At 42.7% G+C, this 11,099-nt stretch overlaps 1 long non-coding RNA gene across 1 annotated transcript in view; it reads right to left on the bottom strand.

Moving 5' to 3' along the window:
• Nucleotides 1-225: 225 nt before the first annotated feature.
• LOC132247716 (uncharacterized) overlaps nucleotides 226-11,099 on the bottom strand; it is a 75,534-nt gene continuing 64,660 nt past the window's right edge. The window contains exon 3 of the long non-coding RNA XR_009459046.1: nucleotides 226-1,339. This is a non-coding gene — a long non-coding RNA (uncharacterized LOC132247716). The remainder of the gene's footprint in view (nucleotides 1,340-11,099) is intronic.

The following is an 11,099-nucleotide window of genomic DNA, read 5'->3' as shown; positions in this document are numbered from 1 at the left end:
TGGCTGAAGGCTCTGCAGCCCCACAGAGCTGAGCCTAGCAGTGGGAGGCAGCAGAGAGCCAATGGCGGAGCCGCTCCAAGCACAGCTCTGGTCAGTGGCTCTCCCCTGCCTCCTGCTTCCAGGCTCAGTTCCATGGGCCTGCAGAGCCTCCCACCACTGGGCTGTGCTCATCAGGGCTTCACTCCAAGCGGCTCTGCCACTGACTCTCCTGCCACCAGGCTCAGCTCTATGGGGCTGGAGGAGCCGCTCAGAGTGCAGCCTGGTGGTGGGAGGCCAGGAGAGTCAGGGCTGCACGCCGAGCAGCTCCACCAGCGCCACAGAGCTCAACTTGCCCTCCCAGTGCTGCTGGACTCCTCCCAGGAGTGCAGACCCCCAGACCTGTGTGGGATGACAGGGACCAGCAGCAGCAGCAAATTTCCTGGTACTGGTTGCGGGCTGTACCCAGCGCTGGTCCCAGATGACAACAGCAATCTCCTGTCATCCCATGTGCAGATCCAGGAGCCCGCACCCCCAGGAGAAGTCTGGCACAGCCCTCCTGTGTAGTGTGGGCCCCCAGATCTGTGCATAGGATGACAGCAGTCTGCCGCTGCCAGCAAGTGATACGAGTTTTGCTCTCAGCACTGTGAGGTGCAGTTTCCCTGGAACCCATGCACCTATCTTTTTGAAACTTGTCAGACTTCTTACCCTTAGAAGGGGATACCATCTCTGCAATTTTCTTCTGAATCAGTCAAGAAACGACAAAGTTATAGGCATTTTCATGATTCCCCATTATAGCCTATGAGCAAAACATCAAAATGCGTTGAAACAGAGAAAAGGTTTCAATGAAACGAAATGGGACAGTGCTTCAAAATGAAACAAAATGACAAAACAAAGCACTATTCCTTCAAAATGGTGAAATAGAAGTTGAAACAAAATGGTGTTGTTTCACACAGCCCTACACAGCAGTAGTCCAGCCTTGAAGTTACAAAAGTATGGATGATGGTGGTCAGATCCAAATCTGAAAACAAAGTCTATAGGCACATGACTTCAGCAGAAAAGGAAGCCTGATATAACCACAGTATTGAACATACTTCAAACTCCTGTATATTTGCAGAGTCTGGCAACACCCCAAAAGAATTAGAGACCAAGCATACCTGGTGTACGAAGTACTAAATGTTCAATACTGTTATGGAAATTAGGTGATCAGCATCCCACTAGGACCATCCGTACAGCCAGTTCCATGTCATTCTTTCTTCAGTGTCCCATATTACAAGTAGTACTCCATCTTATTCCTCCTCAGACTTCATCCCTTCACCCTGTATATATGCCTAGCCAAATATCATGCGTATGTCCCCTTCTCCTACAAAAAAAAAAAAAATCACTAAATGAGATTTAAAGTTGCTCAAATGTATTTCCTCATAACCACATAAAACTAAAAAATGATGATGTAATTGGTTAAGGCATTATTCATGCTCAAACCAAGAGTACCCTGTCAATACACTAATACCATTCCCTCAAAATACAGATCAACAATGCCATCACCGTCAGCTTGCACAGGAAAGAACAGAACATCATACTGCAGCTTGCTTAATATTCCATCAAGATGTTATTGCAGTCAAATCTCTTTGTAGTGATAGCAGTGGCTTAGATTTTCAAGGAAAGGACCTCACCGTGCTGAATCTTGGAGACTGATGGGAATACAGTCTCTTACTTATGAAATACACTTTCTGTCAATCCCCATTATTTTCTCTGTGATGTTAGTCTTGGAAGCTTTCAGCAACATTTCCTGTTACAATCTAAAGTTCAAGAAATTAATCGGTCAGTACCTGAAACAAAGCATTAACCCCAAGTAATGCTACTATTTTAGAAGGAACATTAGCTCCTTTAGCCATTAAGTAAAAATTGAAAAATTGTTACATAAATTAGAAGGATAAATCCTATTTGCAGAAGTGACTAAGGCACTGAAAGAGTATGGTTCCCAAATCATTTCTGAGAATGGAATTTGGGCTCCTAAATCAATTAGAGGCTTTTGAAAGTGGTACCCTTATCTCCCTTTCTTTACTTACATTTAATCACCTCTCAGCTTACCCAGAGACGAAAATAACACCAGTTGTAAAGACAACCTGAGAATGAAGTTTTATAGTAGTGCTCCAAAGACTCAGCTCTTTCAAACTATTAATGATAACACTTCTAGATTAGAGAGAAACCACCATACAAGTTTTTTTAAATTGTTCAATAATGCAATACTCTCTCTCAGGGTGCAAACAGACATTGCCTCTGTGCCACCATCATTTTTTATTCATGACAGCACAAGTTGTGAGCAAACAGTAGTTCCTGCCCCTTGTCATGCTCCAATTGTCCAAAAATGTTTGTATGACCAAACCTAGTTACAGTTTGTGATGCCTTATAGGAAAAGATGTCTATTTGCTTATGGCACACCCTGGGGTTAACTTCCTTGATCCCCCCCCGCAGGTTCCTCTGCTTGCAGACATGCATGCCAGGAATCTTCTTGCAGAGCATTTCTGGGGCACATTTCACACTGCTGTGCCTGGACCATAGAAACATAGAAAAGTAAGGATGGAAGGGACCTCCATAGGTCCAACCGTCTGCCTGAGGCAGGATCATCCCATTCCAAACCATTCTATATAAATCCACTATACTCAATACAAATCCCCCTAGAGGGGGATTCCTGGCAGGCACATCTGCAAAGATAGTCTCCTGCTTGTAGATATGTGCCGCAGGCCAAGGTGTGGCACCAGGGCCATTCTCCCACAGGACTGGGGCCCTGAAGCCCTAAGTGCAGCAGGGGCCCCGTGGCCTTAGTTCTGTTTCTTCTGATCAGTCAGACCAACTGTGCCAGGACACGTCCCAGCAGAGCTGATGCCACAACGAAAATGATATCTGTTTGTAGCCCCACCCCTTCACCCTCCCCTCTCTCTCTCTTACACAGAGTAAGTATTGTATTTTTGGATGAAAAGTCACACTAACACTTTTTTTAAAGCCTGCTTGCAGACATTTAAAAAAACCAAACCCAAAATGGTACTTTAAACTCAGCGCGTTCCCGCACCACGCCAGGTTAGTTGGACCCAGCTTGTCCAACACCTGTATAGATCAGATGCTTTAGAGGGGCTTTTCTGATGCTTTTATCTAATAGTTGATTGACTCAGCTTTGCCAAAAAAGCCCAATGAAGCACCCAATCCTTACAGTTGCTGTGGAACCAGGTCAAAATAATGTGCTGCTTCTGGTAAAGCACAGGGTTTGGGGTTTGGGGGGGGGGGGGTTGTTTTTTTTTAACATCTGTAACCAACTACACAAATGGTAAAAAAAGTCTAATACATTTTTTCAGTCTGCATTTAACATGCATTATGAGTTACATATTCACTGCATGGGGGAGTAACTTTGGCTTTTGGCAAAAATGGGAGAAGTACTTCACATTTCTAATGTTCCTGAGGTGGAAAGGTAGTAGCTGAGTTCCCTGGAAAGAACATTAGAAATGACTGCATTGCAGATCACACCAGAACCTTACAGCTTCTATAGGAAGTGTTTCTCTCATCTCTTCTACTGCATGACCATTTAGGGAGAAAATTGCTTGATTGAAGTAATTTGCCTCAAAGTCCTTCGTGAAACATAAGCCACATAGTAAGGCTGAAGAGTATAGGTAGGACTGTGCAGTTGGTCAGTAAAGCAATGTGCTGGAGTTCAGGGCCTGCAAACCATGAAAGGGGGACTGGGTTAACAATTTTAAGGACCCATTGGCCCCAAATTTGTCACAGAAAGGCTCGAAGTTCAAGTTGAGCACAATAGTGTTGGAAGGGGTATGACAACTCTGAGTCCAAGTTGCCTGGTCTTAACACTAAAAATGCTCTTCCCAACATTAATGAATGAGCTTTGCGTTTGCTACATCACATGCACACACACACACATATATAGAGTATATTAAAAACAATATTAAGGTTGCAAATCTTAATTCAGCCTCCTTGTACATCCAGCCTTTAATACATGATATTATTACTTCTTTTTCTCCCCCACAGGGCACCTGCTTTCTTTAGCGTGCAGAAAAACAATACTTAATTAACAACCAGTCATTCAATATTTTGTTCACCGTTCATTGTTCAACAGATTTTATTTACTATACACTATTCCAATTATGCTCTGAAGAAAGAATTATTGTCTTGTGCGCTTTTTCTTTGGCATTCATCATAGATGCATCTAAATGTTTCAAAAAAATAATAATTGTCATAACGTCCCTGAGAACTGAGGAGTTCTTTGCATTTGACAATGGTGAATTATAAAGCACAGTGCAAATTTAGAGGCATAACTGGAAATTTTTTCTCCCTGGGCAAGGTGTGAAGGGTGAGAGAACAAGGGGAAGTCCTACTAGAGACTCAGCTGCTTCTGCTGTGGCAGTCTCCCCTCACACCGAGGGCTGCTGCTGCAACCACTGCTTCTAAATGGGCTTCCGACACACCAATACCAGTTGGTGCTGCTGCCATATGGGCTCCCTGCACACCTGTGTAAGTCTTCCTGGAGGTCAAGCCTCCTCTAAGTCAAAGCCTGGAGCCGGTGCTCAACACACCGAGTCCTAGGCTATCTTTGCACGTTACATGCATTATGCAGTTTGCTACTTGCCAGGGCAGAGGGAGCCTGCAATCACAATCCTGGGCTCCCCCTGCACTGGCAACAAGGCACAATTGGATCTCATGCTGGATCCCACACACACACTCATTCCTCCTGCCATGCACATGTGGCATGGCAGGAGGTGCAATTGTGTGGATCATGGATCAGATCCTATCATGCCTTTACTTGAACATTGGGGGCAGGGGTTGGTTATGCTACAGGTGAGATTACAGTCAAAAACATCTGGGTCCCAGTCTAAGACATCTAAGACTGGATTATTCAGAGAACTTGGCACTGTGTACTGTTTCATATGGGCAAAGAATAGCTTCCCTATTGGCTTCAATTGCTGCTGTGGGTGCTCTGAAGATTTGAAAGTTAGGTTCCAGAATGTCAAGACAGGTACCAGAAAATGATTAAAAAAAAGTGACCACCTGTGAAAAGTTTGGTTCAAGTGACTTGCCAACTGTTATGTAAGAACTCTGGGGTAGAGACAGGGATAGATACAGTTCTCCAAGTACCATCCAACTGTTTATTAATAAGAACATCCTTTCCCTTCCTGCAGATATTGTGTCACTCGGTATGCACCTGACTAGTACAGTAAATGAAGCAAGGGTCCCATAGACCTAATCCACCCTTGATTCCTTTCCAGGTCTATTTTATGCCCTGAACGAGGCAAAGATCCTGTTGGAGAAAAACATAGTTCATGAAAGACTACTTCATAATACATATTAAATAAAAAATAGGTCAAATAGGCCTAGATAGATAGATAAATAGATAGATAAATAGACAGATAGGCTCTAACTTTTTTTTTGAATCTTTAAAAATGTCCTTGTTAAAGTTTTTACACTTTCTTAATAAAAAATTTATATGACCTATAAACTTGCACAGATGGCCATGGGAAATTCAGATGCGCAATAAAGGCTCCAAAAAAAAGAAATAAATAATACATAAAAATGATATGTTTTAATTTGTTTACATTTATTCATTCTTGAATTTGTTTTTTAAAAGTATAGAACAATTTGTGTGTTCAAAATGGAAAATGTATGCAAAAATGCTTGCAATCTGTACATGGAGAATAGTTAGTACACCTTTCTAATTATTTTGCAATTCCAGAACTTCTAAAAATTTGGGTCTGTTCTTAAACTCATTTGTAGCAGTAACCTAAATTTGACACCGCTGTGGCAACATTCACAATGAAATAACTAGTTTCCTAAACGTAAATCATAAATATTTCATCAATAATGAAAAGATAACAAGACACCAAACAACAACAAAAGGAATATGTATAGCCAATAAGATCTAACCAACTAGAAACAATCTCATTCCTTGTGATACCTGATGATGTGCATCTTATTTCATGTTTTGTGTTTCAATCTGTAGACTGAATGAGATTTATATGGTGAAAATTTCCTGACCAAGCGCAAATATACATTTTACAAATCCAAAGCTGTATGGAGAATGTCTAATCTAAGATCTAATCTCAGGGGAGCTATAATTGGATGCGTGTGTCCTAGAGAGTGACAGCTGTGCCTGTTGGGCACAGTGGTTTTAAATATCAAACTGTTGGCACCCTCTAGTGGTCAGTTATCTAGATACTCAATAATGAGAAGCAAGAATGTTCTGGAAGATGGATAGAAATCGGCCAGAGAAGAAAACTGATATGGGCCAGCAGATATCGATATAATGATGGATCTTTTCCCCAGTTTGATGACATATGCTCATGTAAGAGAAAAAGGGACCATATTGCCAATTCTCCTCTGGATGCTAGACAGTACGGAGTTGGCCCTCTCCTACTTTGTGAAATTGTTGCAGCACAGGAACTGGATGAGAGGTGCTTAGCCAGTAAAAGAATAACTAACTCTCAAATCCTGTTATAATAAATTGTTCAGATGTGTCCCAAACATACAACCAGGGCCACACAGAATATTAAATACATCACGCTTGCATTAATCATTCCTATTTACTTCATCCACTGAAATAACAGCAACATTACAATAGGTACAGCTCATAAGAGACAGCATTATATACATTTGCCATTTTCCCGGTTAATAAAACAATCCCATTGTGGATAAAAAAAAAAAATAGCCACAATTTAACTGTTTGAGACCTTATGGATTTTGACATAGACACAGATTAGAGCAGAGGGAGAATGGCTTTCTGTCTTGTCATTATGGTTTGGGATTAAGGCCTTCATGCAAGCAAAAATACACACTAGTAACACACTGCCAGACTGAAAACTAATATTAGGATTTGCAATGCAACACAAGGCCAGTGACTGAGAAATTAAGGGGCAAGCACCTCATGCCTCATTGGTAAAATGATCCCATTTAAGATCAGCTATGATCGTCCTTAGGGCACCTCGAAGGATCTTTTAATACCAGGAGCATCAGTTAGCTACAACAATAAGGCTCTGTCATGACATAGTTTCTCATTAGGTTAGTGGATTTATAATGACCCATGCAGCTCATTTGTTCCACTGAAGGGCTGTTTTTGGCTGAACGTTCAATTTTAGTAACTATCACTAAAATTCCTCAAATCATTTATTTTCCTGGGCTCCTTTGGGGATTCCAACATATTCAAACCATGCCTAAATTGGGAGAATAGGATGTGTCTTAAAATATAAGCCAAATAACATATTTTTACTAAAATTATTTTAAGTAATACATTGCAAACATGCACAATTAACCATTTCAAACAATATTGCTCTCTGTACCTGAGGTGCAATGCCTTTGATTGTTTTAGTCTTAAAAGATTATTTTAGTTAAAATGTGCAAGCTAGCATGTTTTAAAGATGCACTATTTTCTTAGTCTAGGCATGGGCTCAAGCAAATGTATTACCCTTGTTTTCTTTCCCAGCAAGTCTCAGCAGCTGCAAGTATAATCACTGGATCACTAGGACAGCAACAATGACTAAAACCACTTTTTTTCCCTGGCTCTATGCAGAGAGTGGCTCATATTAGCATTCATAGAATCATAGCATCATATAAAATTAGGATTGGAAGGGACCTCACTATGCCATCTAATCCAATCACCTGCTCAAGCAGGACCGTCCCCAACTACTTCACCCCAGCCAAGCATTGCTATCGATATCACAGCCAATCCATACATGTACCTGCAGTTCCAAAAGTCTCCATTCTCTGGGGCTCATAAAAGATGCTTTGCACAATCATGAGTCAAAGTCAGAGGCAGTCATGGCAATGTTGATCCTTACAGATCATGGTGTATACATGAGAGGTCACCCAGACCTTCGAAGCATATGCCTATGCAGAAGGTTTTTGGAGGAGTGGAGGCTGCTCAGACCTCCCATCCCCACTTTATGCCACTGAGACAGAATCCAAAGGCCAGGCTGGGTCCAGACATTTGGTGCCTCCACAGCTGTATTTGTATAAGTGTTTGGGAATTGAACCTGGGAAAGGCAGTCATACAAACAAACTAAATCACAACTCCAGTAGCAAATGCTAGAATTGCAGACAGGTATCTGCAGATGCTTGGGGAATCACTTTCTTAGCAGTATTCTCTTAATCTCTTAGGATCTACTTGTGGGGGGGGTTTCCACTTCCCAAAGTTCTTTCTGAACTGATCATACCTAATTGCTCGTGTATTCCAATCCATCTTTTCTACTATGAGACAGACATGCAGCTGTGTGGTTCTTTGTCCTGGGTGGCATCCGTGCTTGGGGGCAGCACCTGCAGCTGGGCTGCCAATAGCAGTGACTGGGCCAGCAGTATGGGGTCTGCTCTTTCTGTGCTCTCTCCCAAGTCAGTACCTGAGGCTGGTGGCTCAGTCACCCTGCATAATTACACTTGATCTGAGCCTTCAAGAGGCCGAGAAGCCTCCATAGCATGCTACTGCTATGAAGTAACTGAATTGTAGAAGTATTTCCTAATATTCTGAATGCTATAGAATTCAAGACCTTTTCCTGACAAAGGTAGTGATAATTCAACTCCAGAAACACCTGCCAATCTTAAGTTCTTTGGATGCCATACAAATAGATTTAAAACCAGGGCATGGCATAGAGACTATGCGAATGGCACTGGCTAATGACTTTCTCAGGGCAACAGGTAGAGGTCAAACATCTTTAACAACATGTTTTAATATTTCAAGAGCTTTTGATGTTTGTACAAGCAAAAATTGCCACCTAATGGAGTTGGTGAACTTGGATGGAATTACTTAGAGTGGTTCCTGTCAGATCATTCCCCATCTGTGAGGACAGATAACAGGATTCCTCCACTCCCCAAAGCCTCTCAATTACAGAGTCCTGCTGGTGTCAGACTAACTTCTTCTTATGTACATATCTGTGTAATCACTAGAAATGACTTTGAGATGAAGACAGCATAGTCAGTAATACCCATTTCTCTCTCTGTCTCCTTTTCTTTTGGCCTTAAGCAAGGCTCACTTAAATTAGAAACTGGGGAATGAGATCTTAGTGAATGTCAGCTGGTACAAGCCAACCTGGATAAAATAAGATGGAAATGAATCCAAAAGCATTCAACACTAACCTGCCAATCCTGCTGTGAGGATTGAATCATAGAGACTTAGGACTAAAAGGGACCAGAGAGGTCACCTAGAGGCTACCCATACCTTGAGAGGCCACCTAGAGGTCACCCATGCCTGTTCAAACCATCCCTTACAAATCTATTGTCTAACCCCTTAGCAAAACTACACAGTTGACCTTAACGCAAAACCCCAGATGTAACCCCCTAAACTGCCAGAGGCAAAAAGAGACCTTGGAGGCCACCATCCTGCTCCTGCCAACGTTGTTAAACATATGCTAGAGAGATCTCAAGAAGAAGGAAATGCCTCCTGCTACAGAGGAAGACAAAACCTCCAACAGTCAATTTCAATCTGACCATGGGTTAAAACTCCTTCCTAACCCCAATTATGGTGATTGGGCTAACCCTGAGTCAATAGGGAAGACCCTCTAGCCAGGAACATCTGAGTTTATGTCCTTGCAGGAGCATTGCACATCCCAGGCAAAATTCCCATCCTTGGCTGCAGTCAACACCCTTAAAAAAAACCCTAAAACTTCTGATGTATGTAGTAACAAGGAGGAAGGGAAGTGTTGGGGTAGAAGGATTTACTCCTGGCTTCATGCAGCATCCAGCAAAGTGTCAGGTCATGGCCTTGAAATTAGAGCCTTAGCCTGCCCAACACAGTAGATCATCGTGGCCTGCCATGTCCCCACCAGGACACTGGGAGCAGATGCATGTGGCCAGAACCCTCCATCTAGGCTTCCATCATGCCTGCTCTCTGCCACTGGAGTGGCCAGCCAAGGTCAGCTGACCTCTAACCCCTTCCCATATAAGCACCTGACCTAGAGAGAAAAGTGCCCAGGCATCAAGGTACAACCTTGTACGTAGGCTACTAAAGCATGCTGCTACTTGATGGATTCTCTGGCTACCTGATATAGCTACCCCCTGACCTTATACATTCTGCCTGACCCTCCAGATACCAACCCAGCTCCGGCCTGACGTCTTGTATACCTGACCCAGCTAACCCCCCTGACCTTGCATCCTGCTTGACCCTATGGACCTCTGACTCTTTCCCTGACAGATCTCCTGGCTTTGACTTCCTGGCATCTCCTGACTGTGTGGTGAACCCCAGACCTGGCTGCCTATGGTCCAGCATGATACGAAGCCCAGAAGTATGGGAAATACCCATAAAAGAACATAAGCAAAGCTATACCTAGATCATCCCTAACTAGAGGCTGTCCAAACTCTTCTTAAACATCAATGATGGAGAGTCCACAACTTCTCTAGGCAAGCTATTTCACCGCCTCGTTCTTCTAACCGTGAAGAAATATTTCCTGATATCCAGTCCAAGCCTACTTTGTTTTAAGCCATTAGTCTATGTTTTACTCTCTGGAGCAGGAGAAAAAAGGTGTTTTCCCACTTCTTTATAGCAGCCCTTTAAGTACTTGAAGACTGTTATAATTTCACCATTTAAGCGCCTTTTGCACAAGCCTAACATGCCTACCTCATTCAACCTATCCTCATATGACTTGTTTTCCAAGCCCTTTATCATTTTTGTCACCCACCTCTGGATCCTCTCAAACTTCTCCCTATCCTTTTTAAAAATGTGGAGCCCAAAACTGCACACAGTGCTCTAGATGAGGCCTAATCAGTGCTGAGTAGAGGCACTAGCACATTCCATGTCTTGAACCTATGCTTCTAATGACGCATCCCAAAACTGCATTTGCCTTTGTGTGGCTGCATCAGGTTGAAGACTCGCGTTGAATCTGTGGTCTACGAAGACTCCCAAGGCCTTTTCCATAGTGCTGCCATCCAGCCAGATGTCATCCATTTTGTATTTGCATTTTTTGTTCTTTCTGAGGTGTAGCACCATGCATTTGTCCATATTGAACTTCATCCTGTTTGTTTCAGCCCAGGTTTCCAATCTGTCAGGATCCTTTTTAATCATGGTTCCCTCCCCCAATGTGCTCACAATTCTTCCTAGTTTTGTATCACCTTCAAAACTTGCTCAAGAAGCTTTCTATGACAGC

This window comes from Alligator mississippiensis, chromosome 1 (assembly GCF_030867095.1).
Source record: "Alligator mississippiensis isolate rAllMis1 chromosome 1, rAllMis1, whole genome shotgun sequence".
Lineage (NCBI taxonomy): Eukaryota > Metazoa > Chordata > Crocodylia > Alligatoridae > Alligator > Alligator mississippiensis.
Note: the sequence above shows the minus strand (reverse complement) of the source record. Positions and strands in the feature narration are given on the sequence as shown.